This window comes from Moschus berezovskii, chromosome 18, assembly GCF_049115385.1.
Source record: "Moschus berezovskii isolate FMDL1 chromosome 18, NW_MosBer_1.0, whole genome shotgun sequence".
NCBI lineage: Eukaryota > Metazoa > Chordata > Mammalia > Artiodactyla > Moschidae > Moschus > Moschus berezovskii.
Window position 1 is genome coordinate 3,104,195 of NC_142477.1, and position 22,409 is coordinate 3,126,603.

The following is a 22,409-nucleotide window of genomic DNA, read 5'->3' on the forward strand; positions in this document are numbered from 1 at the left end:
GGTGTCCATAGGTGCGTGGATTTATCTCTGGTCTATCTGTTTTGTTCCATTGATCTATATTTCTGTCTTTATTGCCAGTACCATACTGTCTTGATGACTGTGGCTTTGTAGTAGAGCCTGAAGTCCGGCAGGTTGATTCCCCCACTTCCATTCTTCTTCCTCAAGATTGCTTTGGCTATTCAAGTTTTTTTGTATTTCCATACAAATTGTGAGATTATTTGTTCTAGCTCTGTGAAAATTACCATTGGTAGCTTGATAGGGATTGCATTGAATCTATAAATTACTTTGGGTAATATATTCATTTTCACAATATTTATTCTTCCAATCTACAAACACGGTATATTTCTCCATCTATTAGTGTCCTCTCTGATTTCTTTCACTAGTGTTTTATAGTTTTCTATATATAGGTCTTTTGTTTCTTTAGGTAGATATATTCCTAAGTATGTAATTCTTTTCATTGCAATGGTGAATGGAATTGTTTCCTTAATTTCTCTCTCTATGTTCTCATTATTAGTGTATAGGAATGCAAGGGATTTCTGTGTGTTGATTTTGTATTCTGAAACTTTACTATATTCATTGATTAGCTCTAGTAATTTTCTGGTAGAGTCTTTAGGGTTTTCTGTGTAGAGGATCATGTCATCTGCAAACAGTGAGAGTTTTGCTTCTTTTCCAATTTGGATTCCTTTTATGTCTTTTTCTGCTCTGATTGCTGTGGCCAAAGCTTCCACTACTATGTTGAATAGTAGTAGTTAGAGTGGGCACCCTTGTCTTGTTCCTGACTTTAGGGGAAATGCTTTCAATTTTTCACCATTGAGGATGTTTGCTGTGGGTTTGTCATATGTAGCTTTTATTATGTTGAGGTATGTTCCTTCTATTCCCGCCTTCTGGAGCGTTTTTATCATAAATGGGTGTTGAATTTTGTCAAAGGCTTTCTCTGTATCTATTGAGATAATCATATGGTTTTTATTTTTCATTTTGTTGATGTGGCGTATTTACATTGATTGATTTGTGGATATTGAAGAATCCTTGCATTCCTGGGATAAAGCCCATTTGGTCATGATGTATGATCTTCTTAATGTGTTGTTGGATTCTGATTGCTAGAATTTTGTTAAGGATTTTTGCATCTATGTTCATCAGTGATATTGGCCTGTAGTTTTCTTTTTTTGTGGTATCTTTGTCAGGTTTAGGGATTAGGGTGATGGTAGCCTCATAGAATGAGTTAGGAAGTTTACCTTCCTCTGAAATTTTCTGGAAGAGTTTGAGTAGGGTAGATGATAGCTCTTCTCTAAATTTTTGATAGAATTCAGCTGTGAAGCCGTCTGGACCTGGGCTTTTGTTTGCTGGAAGATTTCTTATTACAGTTTCGATTTGGAAAGTTGTACTTTTCTAAGAATTTGTCCATTTCTGCCAAGTTGTCCGTTTTATTGGCATATAATTGGTGATGATCCTTTGTATTTCTGTGTTGTCTGTTGTGATCTCTCCATTCTCATTTCTAATTTTATTGATTTGGTTTTTCTCCCTTTGTTTCTTGATGAGTTTGTCAATTTTATTTACCCTCTCAAAGAACCGGCTTTTGGCTTTGTTGATTTTTGCTATGGTCTCTTTTGTTTCTTTTGCACTTATTTTTGCCCTAATTTTAAGATTTCTTTCTTTCTACTCACCCTGGGGTTCTTCATTTCTTCCTTTTCTAGTTGCTTTATGTGTAGAGTTAGATTATTTAGTTGACTTTTTTCTTGTTTCTTGAGGTGTGCCTGTATTGCTATGAACCTTCCCCTTAGCACTGCTTCTACAGTGTCCCACAGGTTTTGGGTTGTTGTGTTTTCATTTTCATTCGTTTTCTGTGCATATTTTGATTTATTTTTTGATTTCTTCTATGATTTGTTGGTTATTCAGCAGTGTGTTGTTCAGCTTCCGTATGTTGGAATTTTTAATAGTTTTTCTCCTGTAATTGAGATCTAATCTCACTGCATTGTGGTCAGAAAATATGCTTAGAATTATTTCAATTTTTTTGAATTTACCAAGGGTAGATTTATGGCCCAGGATGTGATCTGTGCTTGAGAAGGTTCCGTGTGCGCTTGAGAAAAAGGTGAAATTCATGGTTTTGGGGTGAAATGTCCTATAGATATCTATTAGGTCTAACTGGTCTATTGTATCATTTAACGTTTGTGTTTCCTTATTAATTTTCTGTTTAGTTGATCTATCCATAGGTGTGAGTGGGGTATTAATGTCTCCCACTATTATTGTGTTATTGTTCATTTCCCCTTTCACATTTGTTAGCATTTGTCTTACATATTGTGGTGCTCCTATGTTGGGTGCATATATATTTATAATTGTTATATCTTCTTGGATTGATCCTTTGATCATTATGTAGTGTCCTTCTTTGTCTCTTTTCACAGACTTTGTTTTAAAGTCTATTTTATCTGATATGTGTATTGCTACTCCTGCTTTCTTTTGGTCTCTGTTTGCGTGGGATATCTTTTTCCAGCCCTTCACTTTCAGTCTGTATGTGTCCCTTGTTTCGAGGTGGGTCTCTTGTAGACAACATGTATGGGGGTCTTGTTTTTGTATCCATTCAGTCAGCCTTTGTCTTTTGGTTGGGGCATTCAACGCATTTACATTTAAGGTAATTATTGATAAGTATGATCCCATTGCCATTTACTTTATTGTTTTGGGTTCGAGTTTATACACCCGTTCTGTGTTTCCTGTCTAGAGAAGGTCCTTTAGCATTTGTTGGAGAGCTGGTTTGGTGATGCTGAATTCTCTCAGCTTTTGCTTGTCTGTAAAGCTTTTGCTTTCTCCTTCATATTTGAATGAGATCCTTGCTGGGTACAATAATCTGGGCAGTAGCTTATTTTCTTTTAGCACTTTAAGTATGCCCTGCCATTCCCTCCTGGCCTGAAGTGTTTCTATTGAAAGATCAACTTTTATCCTTATGGGAATTCCCTTGTGTGTTACTTGTTGTTTTTCCCTTGCTGCTTTTAATATTTTTTCTTTGTGTTTGATCTTTGTTAATTTGATTAATATGTGTCTTGGGGTATTTCGCCTTGGGTTTATCCTGTTGGGGACTCTCTGGGTTTCTTGGACTCGGGTGATTATTTCCTTCCCCATTTTAGGGAAACTTTCAGGTATTATCTCCTCCAGTATTTTCTCATGGTCTTTCTTTTTGTCTTCTTCTTTTGGGACTCCTATGATTCGAATGTTGGGGCGTTTAACATTGTCCCAGTGGTCTCTGAGATTGTCCTCATTTCTTTTAATTCGTTTTTCTTTTTTCCTCTCTGTTTCATTTATTTCTACCATTTTGTCTTCTAACTCGCTTATCCTATCTTCTGCCTCCGTTATTCTACTGTTGGTTTCCTGCAGAGTGTTTTTAATCTCATCTATTGCATTATTCATTGTATACTTACTCTTTTTTTTTTTCTTCTAGATCCTTGTTAAACCTTTCTTGCATCTTCTCAATCCTTGTCTCCAGGTTATTTATCTGTAACTCCATTTTGTTTTCAAGATTTTGGATCATTTTCACTATCATTACTTGGAATTCTTTATCAGGTAGGTTCCCTATCTCTTCCTCTTTTGTTTGGGTTGGTGGGCATTTATCCTGTTCATTTTCTTGCTGGGTATTTCTCTGCCTCTTCATCTTGCTTATATTGCTGTGTTTGGGCCTGCTGTGATTCATGGGGTCGCAGAGAGTCGGACACGACTGAGCGACTGAACTGAACTGAACTTCCGTCTTCTGGCAGTTTGTGGAGTTCTCTTTATTGTGGGGTTCCCTCGCTGTGGGTGGGGTTGGACGGGTGACTTGCCAACGTTCCCTGGTTAAGGAAGCTTGTGTTGGTGTTCTGGTGGGTGGAACTGGATTTTTTCTCTCTGGAGTGCAATGAAGTGTCCCGTAATGAGTTATGAGATATCAGTGGTTTTGGAGTGACTTTGGGTAGCCTTTATATTGAAGCTCAGGGCTATTTTCCTGTGTTGCTGGAGAATTTGTGTGGTATATCTTGCTCTGGAACTTGTTGGCCCTTGGGTGGTACTTGGCTTCAGTGTAGGTGTGGAGGCGTTTGATGATCTCCTATTGATTAGTGTTCCCTGGAGTCAGGAGTTCTCTAGTGTTCTCCAGATTTGGACTAAGCCTCTTCCTCTGGTTTTCAGTCTTATTCTTGCAGTAACCTCAAGACTTCTCCATCTGTCACTTCCAAGGTGGTTCCCTCTGTTTCAGCTTCTTCTGTTTGCTGGTCTCTTCAGTGTCTAATTTCCTCCCTGACACAAGGGGACGGTGGTGGACACTTTTTTAGGCTCCTTTGTTCAGTTGTGCTGTGGGGAGGGAGGAACGCTGCAAATAAATATCACTCGCATCTGTGGGGAGTGCTCGCAGTGTCTCGGCCACACTGGGTTTGCCCCCACTCACGGGCACACAGTGTGTGTGCTTTCCCAGTCTATACTGCTTAGGCTCTAGGTTGCTCTGCCAGGAACTGTCTGAGGCAAGCCCTGGGTTGCATGCACTTCCCGGGTGAAAGTTGCTCGAGTTCTGGTACTCGGGTACTCCACAAAGGTGCAGACTCGGTTGGGCCAGCGTTTTGTGCCCTTCCGCGGTCCGAGCAGCTCAGGTGACCAGGTGTTTGGCGAGCGCTGTTGCTGTGACTTATTGCCTCCCCGTCCCTGCCTCTCGGTTTTCTGGGTGTACACCAGCGCACCTTCTCAGGTGGATGTCGACTGGCCAGAATCCCAATAAATCTTGGCTAGCAACAAAGCCTGCTTGAAGTTTGGTAGATGACGCCTCTCTGGGCCCGCGATTGCCCCCTTCCGGCTCTGGCTGCCCTCCCCTGCCTGTCTCGGCGGGGGATGGGGGATGGGCCGCCCGCAGCCAGCTAGCCCTGTTGAGTCCCCCACTCTGGGAGCAGGTCTGGCAGTGTCCTAGGTCAGGGCTTTTCACCTTTTCACAGGGTAGCTATACCACAGTCTGCTTTGCTATCTCAAGTTAGTTTCCTCAGATTGCCCTCCCATGCATTCTTTAGTTGGAAGGGACCTTAGAAATCATAAAGTTCAACTTCGAACCCAGCACCAACATCCTCCAAAACCATCTTTTATAAGCCTCTGCTTGAGTGATTTCAGTAACAGGAAGCTTACTACTCTAAGGCCTTCCATTCCATTTTGAAGTCAGCTGACAACCAAAATGAGCAAAGTGAGCAAGGAAATTAACACTTCCCTAAAGTCTTCATAAAAGGCTACCCACTCCAGTATTCTGGCCTAGAGAATCCCATGGGTTATATAGTCCTTGGAGTCGCAAAGAATTGGCCACAACTGAGTGCCTTTCACTTTCAAAGTCTTCATAAAGGAGCTGCTGACATCTTCATTTTAGCCCCGTGAGACCCATGTCAGACTTCTAACTTACAGAAGGTGGTAAGTTGCTTAAGTGTTGCTTAAGCCCATAAATTTAGGGTAATTTATTAGAGCAGCAGTAGAAAACTAAAATATTCAGCCTCACACTTGCACATCTGCAGAGTGTGGGCAGTGAACAAAAGAGGAATGGAAAATGGCCCAAGGAATCCATTAAAGACCAGAAACATTACACTGGACAGAACTGGCCTGTTGCCATGAAACAGACTGTTGAGGTGCCTTGGAGAAGTTGGAGGTACTGAGATTAATAAGAGCAATCAGTCTCTGGTGCCCTTCTTCCAATATTATCCTTCAGTTTTTTTCACCATTATTGTCCAGTTTTCTTTTTATTCCCACTTCTCCTTTATCTTCTCCTCCACCATACTTTCCTCAATTTTTAAACAATGCTCTTTATTTTTATCTGCTAATCAAGTGTATGTTTTTTATCAACCTCACACTCCCACTAGCATACCCACCCAATTTGTTGGAAGGAGATAAGGAGCAGAATATGAGAGGAGTATTGGGAGAAGTTTGAGATTTTGCAGCGTGCCAAGAATTAAAATGGTAAGGAACGTAGCTTTAGCACCTGGTCTCTGAGTGCTCCAGTGCAGCACACGAATTCACAAATCAGGGTTACACACAAATCCATTTATTAGGAAAAAAAAAAAAAAAAATCAAAACTAAGCAGGCACTCAAAAGTATTTTGAAAATAATAAAAGGCTTTTACTAAGGTACCAATTAGTGACTGTCTCCTAGTTTTGCTGCTGAAAAATTATGTTGACGCCTTTTCACTATCTCTAAGCTCAAAACTAAGGCCTTAAGGAGCTAACGGAAGGTTTTCATCAGCGTCAAGTAACATTAGATGAGCTACTGAACAACAGTAAATACAAGAGAAGCATCTAAACACTTAAGTGAATCAGTGGCACATGTACATTTTTCTTTTAAGAATTGTTTGGCACCAGATTTTTAGGAACATGTTTGCTGAGTGTGATGACTAAGATCAGTGCACTAATGTCTATGTACAAGTTTCTGATTTCCCACATGTCCTGCTGGCTACAAGGACAGAAGGGACATTGTTCTCTGGCGACAGATTGGGCTTTGGTGGAGCCAGCTTAGGGGCACTATTGGTAATAATCCAAAGGGCACAGGTAGTACCTCAGTCATCAATTTAATAGATCCCAAATGAACCCTTAGCACAAAGACAAGGAGAGAAGTCTCTTTCCTTTTCAATGTGATGATAAGCATTTCTGAAAATTCCAATAATTATGTGGGCCACGTGACTGTCAGAAATTGGCTTGTTTCTAGAGCCATTGCTGCAGCACTAAAATTGATGAGCAAATACAGAGGAGATCAAAGTCATTTAACCTGAAAGTCCTTTTCTTCCTCTCTCCTGTCCTAATCGTTGTTAGGAGTTCTTTTGCAGAAGCTTGATTTTGCTGTCACAGTTTTAGTTGTTTTTCCAGAACCAGAGGTTATGTTCATGTTGTTTTTCTTGTCTGTTGATGAAAGCAATTTTAGAAAATGAGTTTTCAAGTCTCTGTGACTGTTCATTAGCATTCATTCATTCATTTATTCAGTAAACATGCATTTGTTTACCTATTCCTTATCAGGTAGTGAATAAGACCCTAGAATTCTAATTTGAAGAAGAAAATGTCGTGATTTACACTCCTGCAAAGTTCACACTCTAGTAAGGAGATACGCTTGTAGACACCTGAGTACTATAATGGTGGTGTGTTCAAAGCGTTATTTGAGCACAAATGTGGAAGTAGTTACTTCTGCCATGAAGACTGGGTGTTCAGAGAACTATTAGAATATGAATGATCCAAACAATAAGAATTTATTAATCACCTAATAATTGCTGAAGTTATGTTAGGGAACAAATAGACAGTTGTCCTGTTGTAGTTCTATAATGGAAATTTTGAGTCTAAAGAGAGGAAGCAGAAAATAAGTAAAGACATTAACAGATTCGTTTTATTTACTTATTTTTTTTTGTAATTAATTTATTTTTTTTGGAGGCAAATTATTTTACAATATTATATTGGTTGGTTTTGCCATACATTGACATGAATTTGCCCCGGGTTTACATAAGTTCCCCCTCCTGAACCCTTTTAATTTCATGGCTGCAATCAGCATCTGCAGTGATTTTGGAGCCCAAAAATAAAATAAAGTCTAACACTGATACCACTGTTTCCCCATCTATTTCCCATGAAGTGATGGGACCAGATGCCATGATCTTTGTTTTCTGAATGTTGAGCTTCAAGCCAGCCTTTTCACTCTCCTCTTACACTTTCCTCAAGAGGCTTTTGAGCTCCTCTTCACGTTCTGCCATAAGGGTGGTGTCATCTGCATATCTGAGGTTGTTGATATTTCTCCCGGCAATCTTTATTTCAGCTTGTGCTTCTTCCAGCCCAGCCTTCCTCATGATGTACTCTGCATATAAGTTAAATAAGCAGGGTGACAATATACAACCTTGACGTACTCCTTTTCCTATTTGGAACCAGTCTGTTGTTCCATATACAGTTCTAAATGTTGCTTCCTGACCTGCATACAAGTTTCTCAGGAGTCAGGTCAGGTGGTCTGGTATTCCCATCTCTTTCAGAATGTTCCACAGTTTATTGGGATCCACACAGTCAAAGGCTTTGTCATAGTCAATGAAGCAGAAATAGATGTTTTCTTGGAACTCTCTTGCTTTCTCCATGATCCAGTGGATGTTGGCAATTTGATCTCTGGTTCGTCTGCCTTTTCTAAAACCCTCTTGAACATCTGGAAGTGCACGGTTCACATATTGCTGAAGCCTGGCTTGGAGAATTTTGAGCATGACTTTCCTAGCGTGTGAGAAGAGTGCAATTGTGCGGTAGTTTGAGCATTCTTTGGCATTGCCTTTCTTTGGGATTGGAATGAAGACTGATCTTTTCCAGTCCTGTGGCCACTGCTGAGTTTTCCAAATTTGCTGGCATATTGAGTGTAGCACTTTCACAGCATCATCTTTGAGGATTTGAAATAGCTCAATTGGAATTCCATCACCTCCACTAGCTTTGTTCATAGTGATGCTCTCTAAGGCCCACTTGACTTCACATTCCAAGATGTCTGGCTCCAGGTGAGTGATCACGCCATCGTGATTATCTTGGACGTGAAAATCTTTTTTTGTACAATTCTTCTGTGTATTCTTGCCACCTCTTCTTAATATCTTCTGCTTCTCTTAGGTCCATACCATTTCTGTCCTTTATCGAGCCCATTTTTGCATGAATTGTTCCCTTGATATCTCTAATTTTCTTGAAAAGATCTCTTGTTTTTCCTATTCTGTTGCTTTCCTCTATTTCTTTGCATTGATCACTGAGGAAGGCTTTCTTATCTCTCCTTGCTATTCTTTGGAACTCTGCATTCAGATGCTTATATCTTTCCTTTTCCTTTGCTTTTTGCTTCTCTTCTTTTCACAGCTATTTGTAAGGCCTCCTCAAACAGCCATTTTGCTTTTTTGCATTTCTTTTCCATGGGGATGGTCTTGGTCCCTGTCTCCTGTACAATGTCACGACCCTCCGTCCAGAGTTCATCAAGCACTCTATCTATATCTAGTTCAAAACTCTAGCCTTGCATACCCTCCAAAATCAATGAATGGAAAGAACCCAGCATATCAACTGAGAGAAGAAAAATCATATGAACATACTAATAGATACAGCAAAGGTACTTTACAAAATCCAACCCCCATTCATTATATATTTTATAGAAAATTAGTAATTACTTTTTCAGCAAAGGTCCATCTAGTCAAGGCTATGGGTTTTCCAGTGTTCATGTACGGATGTGAGAGTTGGACTGTGAAGAAAGCTGATCACCGAAAAATTGATGCTTTGAACTGTGGTGTTGGGGAAGACTCTTGATAGACCATTGGACTGCAAGGAGATCCAACCAGTCCATTCTAAAGGAGATCAGTCCTGGGTGTTCACTGGAGGGACTGATACTAAAGCTGAAATTCCAATACTTTGGCCACCTCATGCGAAGAGCTGACTCATTGGAAAAGACTCTGATATTGGGAGGGATTGGGGGCAGGAGGAGAAGGGGACAACAGAGGATGAGATGGCTTGATGGCATCACCAACTCGATGGACATGAGTTTGAGTGAACTTTGGGAGTTGGTGATGGACAGGGAGGCTTGCCCACCTCATGCAAAGAGTTGACTCACTGGAAAAGACTCTGATGCTGGGAGGGATTGGGGGCAGGAGGAGAAGGGGACGACAGAGAATGAGATGGCTGGATGGCATCAACGACTCGATGGCAATGAGTTTGAGTGAACTCCGGGAGTTCGTGATGGACAGGGAGGCCTGGCGTGCTGTGATTCATGGGGTCGCAAAGATTCGGACACAGCTGAGCGACTGAACTGAACTGAACTGAATAATAACAATTCTTCATGAATAGATAGTTGTCAAGAACAGTAAGAATATTCCCCTTGCAAAATTTTTAAAACATGTTTTAAATGGACAACCACCCAAAGGGATGGGATTAAAACACCATGAGAATTTCTTCAGTGAAGATAGATTTTGACCAAAACATCATGCTGCCAGCCGGGTGCTGCATTTCCTTTCTACCATCAGAATGATCTTCAAGATCCAGACTGGCAAACATCAATTAAGAAAGAACCCTTTGCTGTTGGCAAAGGAAGTGGTGATCCCAGAACTCTCATCAGGATGATGAGGTCTGGGGTGACAGTCAGGCTACTGCAGCTCAAAGTGAACAGAATCAATTCCGTATTTAACCCCGTGTTTGACATTTCTCTGGCAAAACTGGTTTCAAAGCACAAGGATTTAGAAAATGAGAAGCATTTCCCAGAAAGAAAGAAAAAGAAGAAGAAACCAAGAGCTATAAACAAGGGGAACAAAGAAGCTATGTCTGTATCCTTTCTGTGTCTAAGTGACCTTTCACTCCTGGGTGTCAGGGTAACAAATCCACTCCACAAGCGATAACCCTTTTGCAGTGAAAGGGTGAAAGTGACACTCTGGCTAAAGCACGTCACTCACAATATGATTCAAAACTCTTTCTTAGAAAAGTGGAAAATTAAGCATTCAAATGCATTTAAAATCCAGAATATCAGAGCTAGATAAACCCATAAAAATAAAAAATGTTATGTTCCATTTAATAAACGAAGACAGATTTTTAACCTGGTTAAAGATCTAGCCCTTGGGTACATGACAAGGTGAAGCAATACAGGACAATACTTTCCAATAGACCAGGGCTTGATTCCCAAACACCAAGAAGTCATTGCACCCGTCTGAGCCCTTGTTTCTTCATCTGTAAAATAGGCATAATAGGAATCACTTCACAGGACTGCTGTTTAAATTAAGACTGAAACCTGGAGAGCACTGGCACAGTTTTGCCACATAAGAATCCTCAATAATCATTTTCCTTCTTTCTTTTGGATCTCAGGGTCAGAGCTAGAGCTCAATGCTGGGCTCTGGAGTCACAGTTCATTCCTGTTTGCTCTGGTCCCAATGACAGCAACAGGCAGAGTATTTGCAGGTATCAGGTTCAGGCTGGGGATGAAGGGACCCCTAGATGATTTACCATGTCTCTGTAGTTCTGCTCTCCAGCAAATGAGATACAGAATGGGGCTTAGTTTCTGCCTCTACCCCGATAAGCTGTACATGAAAACCTAGATCCACCTGCAGTTCAGTTTTTCCATCAGAGAAATAGGGTGTGGGTCTGTTAGTTGATCAGTCGTGTCTGCCTCTTTGTTACCTCATGGACTGTGTAGCCTATTCGGCTTCTCTGTCCATGGAGTTCTTCAGGCAAGAATACTAGAGTGGGTTGCCATTCCCTTCTCCAGGGGATCGTCCCTACCCAGGGGTCGAACCTGAGTCTCCCACATTGCAGGCAGATTCTTTACCTCTGAGCCACCAGTAAAGGTGATTAAAAATTGATATTATCGTTTGATATTGATATTTTGGAAGCCTCCCCAACTGCTCAATTCAATGAGTTTTCTTTAACCTGTATTTACATATATATGCTGTAAGATCCAGAAGTGTGTGTGTGTATGTTTGTATAACTGGGGATACCTATTCCTATATTTCCAACATGGAAAAATGATCAGGGTCAATAAGAACTTTGATCAGCCTAGGTCATCACACATACAAAAAAAAGCCAGTAGATCAAGAAAAGAAGGCTGCATGGTCTTAGGAGAAGAGAATGTGGGCAGAGGAAGACAAAAAGGAAGGAAAGAATTAGTTGCTCAATCGTATCCAGCCCTTTGTGACCCTATGGACTGTAGCCTGCCAGGCTCCTCTGTCCATGGAATTCTCCAGGCAAGAATACTGGAGTGGGGAGCCATTTCCTCCTTCAGGAAATCTTCCAGACTGAGGGATCGAACCCAGGTCTCCTGCCTTGCAGGCAGATTCTTTACCATCTGAGCCACATGGAATCAGAGGAAGACAAAAGCAATAGGGGATTCTGCCTACAGCCCAATGGATCCCCAAACTGGTATTTTCAGCCCTGACCTCTGCCCAGAACTCCAGATGAAGACTTGAATGGTTTCACAGGCATCTCAAATGAACTTGCTCAGAAGAGAGTTCTTGATTCTACCTTCCCACATCCAGACCAGCTCCTCTTTCAAGCACTCCATCTCAGAAAAGGACAACACAATCCACTTGGTTACTTAAGCCAAAAATCTAGGAATGTTCCCGGGTCTTCTTCTTTCATCTTCCTCAGGGCCGTCAATGCACAATGCACCCTAATCCATCCTCTTCTCCACATCTCTACTTCGACCACTCCCCCACCATCAAGTCTGGGCCACTGTGAATTTCTGTTTTACCACTGTGGTATCCACCCTGATCCCAGACTCGTTCCCTCTTCACAAACCCACCTAACCTTTTACAAACATGTGTGCACATGTGTTAGTCACTCAGTCACAGCCAACTCTTCTGCAACCCTATAGACTGTAGCCCGCCAGGCTCCTCTGTCCATGGGATTTCCCATGCAAGAATTCTGGAGTGGGTTGCATGCCCTTCTCCAGGGTATCTTCCCGACCCAGGGATTGAATTTTCATTGCAGGCAAATTCTTTACCATCTGAGCCAATATCAGCTCAGTTCAGTTCAGTTCTGTCGCTCAGTCGTGTCCGACTCTTTGCGACCCCATGAATCACAGCACGCCAGGCCTCCCTGTCCATCACCAACTCCCGGAGTTCACTCAAACTCATGTCCATCGAGTCGGTGATGCCATCCAGCCATCTCATTCTCTGTCGTCCCCTTCACCTCCTGCCCCCAATCCCTCCCAGCATCAGAGTCTTTTCCAGTGAGTCAACTCGTCGCATGAGGTGGCCAAAGTATTGGAGTTTCAGCTTTAGCATCAGTCCTTCCAGTGAACACCCAGGATTGATCTCCTTTAGAATGGACTGGTTGGATCTCCTTGCAGTCCAAGGGACTCTCAAGAGTCTTCTCCAGCACCACAGTTCAAAAGCATCAATTCTTCGGCGATCAGCTTTCTTCACAGTCCAACTCTCACATCCATACATGACCACGGGAAAAACCATAGCCTTGATTAGATGGACCTTGGTTGGCAAAGTAATGTCTCTGCTTTTCAATATGCTATCTAGGTTGGTCATAACTTTCCTTCCAAGGAGCAAGCGGCTTTTAATTTCCTGGCTGCAATCAGCATCTGCAGTGATTTTGGAGCCCCAAAAAATAAAGTCTGACACTGTTTCCACTGTTTCCCCATCTATTTCCCATGAAGTGATGGGACCAGATGCCATGATCTTTGTTTTCTGAATGTTGAGCTTCAAGCCAACCTTTTCACTCTCCTCTTTCACTTTCCTCAAGAGGCTTTTGAGTTCCTCTTCACTTTCTGCCGTAAGGGTGGTGTCATCTGCATATCTGAGGTTATTGATATTTCTCCTGGCAATCTTGATTCCAGCTTGTGCTTCTTCCAGCCCAGCGTTCCTCATGATCTACTCGGCATATAAGTTAAATAAGCAGGGTGACAATATAGACCAGATCAAATTATCCCTAAGCTTAAGCTTTCCAATGATTTCCCACCGAACTTGGAAAAAAAATTCCAAATTCCTTCTTTTGAGTCAGAAAAGCCTCAGTGATCCCCCCTACCCTCCACTGCCTTTCCAACTCACCCCACACCTCTCTGCTCATTCACTGGGCTCAGGACAAGTGAGCCTTGTCTCTGTTCCTCATATGTTCCAAGGTTAGTCCTGGGCTGGGGCCTTTGCATCAGCCTGCAATGTGTCCCCTCATATCTTGGCAGGGCAGGGGCCTCTGGTACTCCGAGTGATGTCACCAGCTCAGACGACCCATGCCAGAAGACCACCCAGTCACTCACTATTACAGCCACTTCTTGTAATTATCTGTGTAGCTCATGTTACTTGCTGATAGATTTCTTGTTTATTTCTTTGGTTACTGCCGGTCCTGCTCTGTGAGAAGAGAATCTCTGTGAGACTGCAGGGATCTTTCAATCCACCCTGTTTCCTGCTCTGGCATGTGGAAGTCATGCAACAAATACTTGTTGTTTGAATCGAAAAAGAAATGAACTCCAGACCACCAAAAGTGAACTAAAGAGTCTTATCTTGGAGGAGCATTCATTTCAACTGAATCCCAAAACTGTTCCACAAAAATCTGCTGATGTTCAGAAGTGCACCAACCAGGTCAAAGGGAATGAGGAGAGACTGGGCAAGCCCAGCACAAAACCCTGAATCCTTTTCTATAGGATCTCAGTTTTCCTGACCTCCAAAGGCCTCAAGATCCCCTGGAGAAGGAAAGGGCAACCCACCCCAGTATTCTTATCTGAAGAATCCCATGAACAGAGGAGCCTGGTGGGCTACAATCCATGGGGTCTCAAAGAGTCGGACATGACTGAGCGACTAAACAGCAGCAGTGACTCATGAATTACCACAAATTCCAGAGCAGAAAACTAGCCGTGCTCTCCTCCTCTCCCCCACATTCTAATTTAGCTGCATCTTCTTGGGCTCGTGCCAGGATGGCAGATGATGAGTGCTGTTAGCAGATGATTTGGGGAGACGTGAAAAGCAAGCAGACAGCCTGGCAGATGGAAGCATACTCACCTTGTGAGGGGAACAGATTTGGACCTTCCTTCTGCAGTTTCGTCTGCTGTGGGTCTAGAAGATGAGCACATGCTCTGAGAAAGACGGCGGAGTTAGCAGTTTCTCTAGGACTCTTTTCCTGGATTTCCCCCTCACCTCATAGGCAAGGAAAATTTAAGGTGCTAACACCCAGTCTTTACTTTCTACCCACTTAAGTCATTCTGGGCACGTAATACAGGAACCATTATGCCACTTTTCTTTCCCTTTTCTGTTCATCACTTTTTCACCCTCTTTTCCTCAGGTCAAACTCCGTGCCCTCCTCCCACTGTATCTTCCTTATCTTCCTACTTCTTTTCCTACCCCAACCCTCTGTGTGACCCTCTCTCTCTTCCCAATCTTCCCACTTCTATCTTTCCTCTTGTCATGTGGGGAAAAGACCCACCTGTTTTCTACAACATTCTGGACTGTTTCGTTTTTAAAAGGAATTTGGAAAAAGGCTAGATTTTGTTAACACCTTTCCCATTAATTTAGACGCACATTTACGTGATCACCCAGAAATTGACTTTTTAACTAGCTGTCACTCTAAAAGTTAAAAAGCAAGGCCTGTTGTAATTATAGTATGGTGGGCTTGCTATTTTCCCCCTGGTGAAACAATTTCCAGCAATGTTGTTATTAAGGACTGAAGAGATTTACCCAAAGTGAAGGTCACATAAAATTGTCAAACGACCTCCATGGATAGACACAACAACAAAGTGCCTAGCGGTGGAAAAGCAGCTCCAGGAGGTTTCCTTCATTGCCACCTTATGATCCTCAGAGAGAGGAGTGGGAGCAGGGAGAAAGAGAAAAACTGGAGAAAGGAAAGAGATGCGGGTGGAGACCAGGCTGGGGCTAGAGCTGCGCGGTGGGTGTGGACGGGTCTGGGGTGCAGGAAGGAGCGAAGGGCGCCTTCTGGTGGCAGCAGCTCCGCCCTTCCTGCGCGGTCCCAAACCTTCGGCTGTCTCTAACCTTGCCTATCACCTCAGCAAACCAGAGACATGAGTTAGTCACTGCCTTCTCCACATTCCAGAAGGACAGCTAGGAGCCAGGGGTTATAACTCCCTTTCACCGCCAGAAGCCCATCGACTATTCCTTACAGCTTTTTATTCTATTCTTTCTAAGAGAAAGTGCTGGGCGGGGCAGGGGTGGGAGTGGAATTAACTTCTCCATATTACTACATCCTTGCTGGAATCAGCAAGGATGGAGAGTCCTTAGAGAGTGATGTCTGGACAACTACAGTTGACCACACCTTTGATTCAGCTTTGCAGGGAGTTACTGTGGGATACTTCAGAAAATTCATCATAGGAACATGAAAAAATCATGCCGTTTAACCTGATTCTCAGTTCTCGATTCTTGAAAACTAGGGCTAATACTACCTACCACCCAGAGCTGTTTTGAAGGTTAAATGAGAGGCAGCGAGTGGCATACGGTAGGTGCTCAGTAATTGTTGGTTCCCACTCCCATCTCACACCACCTCATCCCATATCCCTTAAAAAGGATGAGATGCTAAGTTCATTTCTTCCCACTGCTTGGCCTGCAATCAATATAAACTGCCCCTATATGGTTCCCTCCCAGTGCCTTGGTAACTGAGTATTTTACTAGTCTGAGAGTTCGGTGCAACTGCTTTGATGTAGGAGCATTTTGACAACAGCCTCTAACACCATCGTTGTTTTTCACCTTCATAACCATCTCCTCCCTTGGCCCCCGAGGCTCCCATGGATGCTATCTTTCTCCCATCCCCAGATGGATCTCAGTTTTGCACATTACAAAGGAACAAGATGAACGCCTGGGGAACAACAACGATTTTACATTTAGACACTGTAGAATTCTGGGGAGGGAGGAACCTCCCTTTGCACTTCTGTGTAGCGCAGTCTCATGGTTAAAGAAGGTGGATATCTATGTTGAAACCTTCCACCTGAAGTGTCTAATGCTGACCTTTGCCCCAGGCTTCTTTCCTTTCCTTGGGGTGTCATCTGGGGCTGGTCCAAGGAAGGTACTCTGGAATTAAGCTCCACAAATTCCACCTTATCTTCCAACTTATTTTTTAACTCCAAACAGATAAGCATGGCTCTTGTGTTTTTATTCTAGAGTTCTTTATCTAAGAGTTCCAAGAAAAAGGTACTTTAGGGGGTTTGAAGCAGGAATAGTCACTAAGTCGTATCCGACTCTTTGTCATCCCGTGGACTGTAGCCCACCAGGTTTCTCTGTCTATGGGGTTTTCCAGGCAAGAATACTGGAGTAGGTTGCCATTTCCTTCTCTTGGGATAATATGAGAAATGAAGTTTCTGAAGTCTGAAAATGGAGACTCATTCTTGCAAGAGATTTTCTGTCAGTTGATTTTCTTTCTCTTCTTGAATGTTATACAGGCATAAAAGAACACTTTCCAGATGAGTAAACTTTATCATTTGAAAATTAATGCAGTGTCTAACTCTCTAAATATATCTCAAGATGCATTTAAGATTTTTTACATTACCATAATGGTAGCATTATGCCAGAAAAATACTGGAATGTTAATATCTCAAAACATCAAAACACCAGAAGATGGGATTGCAGTCTGTACTCTTTAAGGACAAAGATCCACTCTATCTAATGGTTGAGGTGTCTTGTATTGCTCCGATGACAAAGAGTCAGACCCTTCCCTGTTCCCTCTGCCTCTTTCTCTGTGAAGCCCCCCAGTTGGGATAGACCAGCAAGCTGCTGAAAGCAATCCTGCTCATAGATTCAAATTCTATTAAATAATTAGATTTCTTGCCTTTGGAGGTGACTTCCTCATCTAACCCAACATGAAATCTAAAACTGTGACACTAGGGGGTGCAATTGCCCTCCCGATGTTTGATTAGACCGCGGGCAGGAAGCTATGCTCTCATTCACAGTTGAGGGCTCACAGTGGGTAGAATGAACCATCACAGATGACTTTTAAAAAAAGTAGCCAGCAATTACCCCTCGTGAATTTTTTTTTTTTTTTTTTTTTTAGAGAAAAATATCCAGTTCAGTGGCTTTTAAAATTAAGAACATAACTAGGGAAATTAAACCTTCATTTACTGAACACTGTCCAATATGTGACAATTATTAGTATTCACTTTTTATTATACCCTATTTTCAGGAATAAAAAGAAAGGATGGCATGGGGCAATAAGCCAAAGACAGAAAGAGAAAGAGAGAAGGTAGGAGAGAAGAAGGGCTTTCCAGATGGCGCTAGTGGTAAAGAACTTGCCTGCCCAAGCAGGGGACAAAAGAGACAGGGATTTGATCCCTGGGTCAGGAACATCCCCTGTAGGAGGGCGTGGCAACCCACTCCAGTATTCTTGCCTGGAGAATCCCACGGACAGAGGAGCCTGGCGGGCTACAGTCCATGGGGCCACAAAGAGTCAGACATGACTGAGCGACTCAGCATATGAGCACATGAGAGAAGAAACGGGAGCCATGGCTCAGGGAGGAAGAGTCACAGCAGCACAAGAGCCAGAACCCAAGGGGGCAGCGAGAAGGAGAAGTTGAAGGCAGAGAAAGGAGAAGTTGAGAATGACTGTTCTTTTTTCTCAGTCCACTTTGACAATGTGAAAACTGTGGGCTTTTCCCCATAAAATAGGCGTATTCTTGTATATTCAAGGGATCCATGAACCATAGGTTCAGAACTCCTGGTTTAATGGAGTTTCCTGGTGGCCTAGTGGTTAGGATTCTGGGTTTTCACCGCCACATCCCAGGTTCAACTCTCCTTAGGGAATTAAGATCCCACAAGCTGAGTGGTGCAGCCAAAATAAGAGCTCCTGGTTTAAACAAGACTGTTGTTGCTTAGTCACTCAGTTGTGTCCGATTCTTTTGTGACCCCCTGGGCTGTAGCCCACTGGGTTTCTCTATCCATGGGATTTTCCAGACAAAAATACGGGTGTGGGTTGCCATTTCCTTCTGGGAATCTTCCCAACCCAGGGATCAAACATGAGGCTCCTGCTTGGCAGGTGGATTCTTTAAATAACACTGAGCCACCAGGGAAGCCTTAAATAGAGAGCTTCAGAGGAGCAAAAGCAAAGAGAAAGATGCCACGAGGCAGAAACATGGAGAAATGGGCAAAAAGAGCTGCAAGGAAAGAAAGAAAGATGGGCATTCCTCTCGCCATCCCAGCTTCTCTCTCATCTAAACTTATGCCCCACGTTCAAAGGGAGCACTGTGGTCTTCAAACGTGATGATGGGATCCATTCTAGAATGACATCAGATGGGAGCCAACCCCCTGAGCAGTGTTACCTTAGCAAATACTCGTGTCTCAAGACCTAGTGAAGGGACTCCCACTGATGAAAACAGACATTTTTGAATCGATACAAGGTGAGCCCAGAAGTTGTCCAGGGGCCAGTAGGAGTCCTGGGTGCAAAGGATGGAGAACTGAAGCCAAGGCTGCAGGAAGAGGAGCTAAGGCTTCTCTCCTTTCCAGTCCCTGTGGGCTATAGAACCAGGAGCCAGAATGAAGTGAACCTTCCTCTTCTGGGGAGGGAAGAACCTCCCCTATGCCTCTGTACAGAGCCGTCTCATGATTAAAGAAGGTTGTTTACGTTGAAACCATCAACTTGAAGTGCTGGCTGTGGCTGGTCCAGGAAGGCACTTCGGAGTTGAGCTCCACAAATTCCACCCTGTTTCCCAACTTAATTTTTAACTCCAAATATGTTTGGCTCTAGGGGCTTTATTTGAGAGTTCTACCAAGAGACAAAAATGTACTGTAGGATTTTGAAACAAGGACAACATGAGAAATGAAGTTTCTGGATTTAGGCCAGCCCTTTTACAGGAATAGGGATACTGACATGATATTCTTTAACCTCATGCTGTTTTCTTAGGGGTTATGTTTCTGAAGCATCTGGGGGCTGGAGTGGAGGGGCAGGAATTGCTCAAAAGAACAGAGGCTATGTTTTGGATGACTTGGAGCAGACAATGTCCCTATTCAAAGGATCAAGGTGGGCTGGGTAAGGGGTAATGGATGGAGGAAGAAAGGAATAGATCAAGTGTGAAAATTCTCTGCCAAACAGCCTCATAAGCTTCCTTCCAGCTAATCTCTTTTCAATGAGAAGGGTGAACTAAAGTGTTGCTTGGATGATCTTTCCACTTTTTTCCCCACAGATGTGAACATGGAGGAAGCCGCGGGGCCTCTGTTCCTTTGCAATCAAGAGAGAAGGCCCTGGGCCAAACATGAATAATGAGCTCCTTCCCTCCAGTCAGTCAACAAGCGATGCTCATTAGGAAAGGTGACTCAGAACTGCCCTGTCCCTCCCCGGAGCTGAGCTGCACCCACCAGGCTGGCTGGTAAGTGTCCACACTTCCCACGTGCCCACCCCACAGCACAGGCAAGCTGCTGCAGAGCCAAAGATTAGGGGACAAAGGGGAAAGGGAAAAAAAATCTCAAGAATTATTGAAAACAACTCATCATCACCTGCTTATTTGTGCTTCTGTGATACAGAAGATGTGCTTGCTGCCTAATGGGTTCGAGAATCTATGATGTGTAGGAATGTTTTTCTAAGTGTGATCCTCAGGCCACAGGCATCAGAATCATGTGTGCTTTCAGATTCAGATTCCTGGGCCCCACATCGGACCTACTGAGTATACATCTCTGAGGGGCTACAAAATTGATGCTTTCGATTTGTGGTGTCAGAGAAGACTCTTGAGACCCTTGGGCTGCAAGGAGATCAAACCAATCAATCCCAAAGGAAATCAACCCTGAATATTCATTGGAAGGGCTGATGCTGAAGCTCCAATATTTTGGTCACCTGATGCAAAGAACTGACTCATTATAAAAGACCCTGATGCTGGGAAAGATTGAAGGCAGGAGGAGAAGGGGGCAGTAGAGGATAAGATGGTTGGATGGCATCACCAATTTAGAGGACATGAATTTGAGCCAACTCTGGGAGATAGTGAAGGACAAGGGAGCCTGGTGTGCTGCATCCATGAGGTTGTAAACAGTCAGACACAACTTAGTGACTAAACAACAACAACAAGGCTGCTGGGTGGGGCAGGTCTTGGTGAGAAAATGGTGGCCTCCAGGACGGCTCACACCAGTGAGGACTTCCCACAGCTACTGCCGCCAGTGGCCTTTTCCCTCTAGTGAGCCACAGGACCCGCCCCATCACCTGAGAGGAGACCCTCCAATGCTAGCAGATCCTGCCATCACCAGCCGAACTTTTTGTGCCATTAAGAGCTTGCCCCAGTGCCCCAGCTGGACCTGCAGCAGCATCTTCCCCAAGGTAAGTTCATAAAGATGGAGCAATGCCTCAAGCCACTTCAGCCCTCAAGAGGATCAATTAGTATCTTTCCACAGAGAAACTCGTAGGCCGTAGGGGTGAGGCTGAAGCACCCATCTGGACCACAGAGACTGCGGAAGACCACATTTGAAGGCAGAAGGAGCAAGTACAGTCTGACCACGCTGTTCTTCCCCCAGGCTGTCATAGCCCCTCCATCCTCGCCCCCCCCCCCCACCTAGTTTCTCTGGCAGGCAAAAAGAGAACCCCAAATGGACATCCTGCTTTCTCAGCATTGTGGAACATGCTTCCGGGGAGGTCTGTTTGGGTCTTGCCTCAAAGAAATTACTTGAGGGAGTGGCAGGGCTCCACCATCAGGGATCAAATAGACACAGGGTGCCAGGCTTGCAGGGACCTGCTTGCGGCCCTCTGTGAACCATGTTCCCACTTAACATGTGCGGGAGCAGACATCCCAGCCAGTGGCTTTGCTGGGGGTCCCATCTGGCCAGGGAATACGGTTGTTTGGCCGTTCTGTCTGACCTGAGCCTCCAGTCAAGGGGCCCCACCAGCTCATTCTTCTGCCTCACTTCAGCAGGAAAGCAAATAACTCGGCCTCGGTTCCTGCCCATCCAGGGAATCTGACTGGAGAACACTGAGCAGCAGCAGAGCGCACCCGTGGTGCTGGGTGTTCTAGGACCCAAACTGACATATTTTCAAAGAAGATAGTCAGATGACCAACAGGTACCTGAACAGATGGTCAACATCACTGATTGTTGGGGAAGTGCACATCAAGGGTCCCCTTCCATTATCTGATGTCACTGTCTTCATATGGAGCCTCCAGATCCCTGGTTTAGTATAAAACGAGGTAACGCAGGAGGAGCCAGATGGGTGAGATGTCCAGTGCGAGGTGTGGAGAGACAGCATGGAGCTTCCACACCCCTCCACGTATGCCACTCTGAGGTAGTGGGCCCCAGGCTGAGAGCTGGAGTCTGTCCCCCTGTGGACAGAGACTCTAAGATGAAGGTAATAGCAGGAGTGAGAAGGAGCTGAGCCTGCCCAGATAAGAGGTGAAGAAACCACATGGTTCTCACTCTGGAAGTCAAGGCGACCTTCCCAACTGCACATGTACAGAAAGTCTCCTCCAGGGTCAAAAAGGGAGAGGGCGCCACCCCTTAGTAGGTGATATCAGCCTACTCCGAAGCCTCTTTGCTAGAATCCATCTTGATCTCCTTGCAGTCCAAGGGACTCGCAAGAGTCTTCAACACCACAGTTCAAAAGCATCAATTCTTCAGTGCTCAGCTTTCTTTACAGTCCAACTCTTACATCCGTACATGACTGGAAAAACCATAGCTTTGACTAGATGGACCTTTGTTGGCAAAGTAATGTCTCTGCTTTTTAATACGCTGTCTTAGGTTTATCATAGCTTTTCTTCCAAGTAGCAAGCATCTTTTAATTTCATGGCTGCAGTCACCATCTGCAGTGATTCTGGAGCCCAAGAAAATAAAGTCTGTCACTGTTTCCATTGTTTCCACATCTATTTGCCATGAAGTGATGAGACCAGATGCCATGATATTAGCCTTTTGAATGCTGAGTTTCAAGCCAGCTTTTTCACTCTCCTCTTTCACTTTCATCAAGGGGTTTAGTTCCTCTTCACTTTCTGCCATAGGGGTGGTGTCATCTGCATATCTGAGGTTACTGATATTTCTCTCAGCAATGTTGGTTTCAGCTGTGCTCCTTCCAGCCCAGAGTTTCTCATGATGTACTCTGCAT

At 43.8% G+C, this 22,409-nt stretch overlaps 2 pseudogenes; one reads left to right on the forward strand and one right to left on the reverse strand.

Moving 5' to 3' along the window:
* LOC129557885 (acidic leucine-rich nuclear phosphoprotein 32 family member D-like) overlaps positions 1–22,409 on the forward strand; it is a 146,874-nt pseudogene that overhangs the window by 57,589 nt on the left and 66,876 nt on the right.
* The window catches only part of LOC148774936 (acidic leucine-rich nuclear phosphoprotein 32 family member D-like), a 147,889-nt pseudogene that overhangs the window by 52,785 nt on the left and 72,695 nt on the right, over positions 1–22,409 (reverse strand).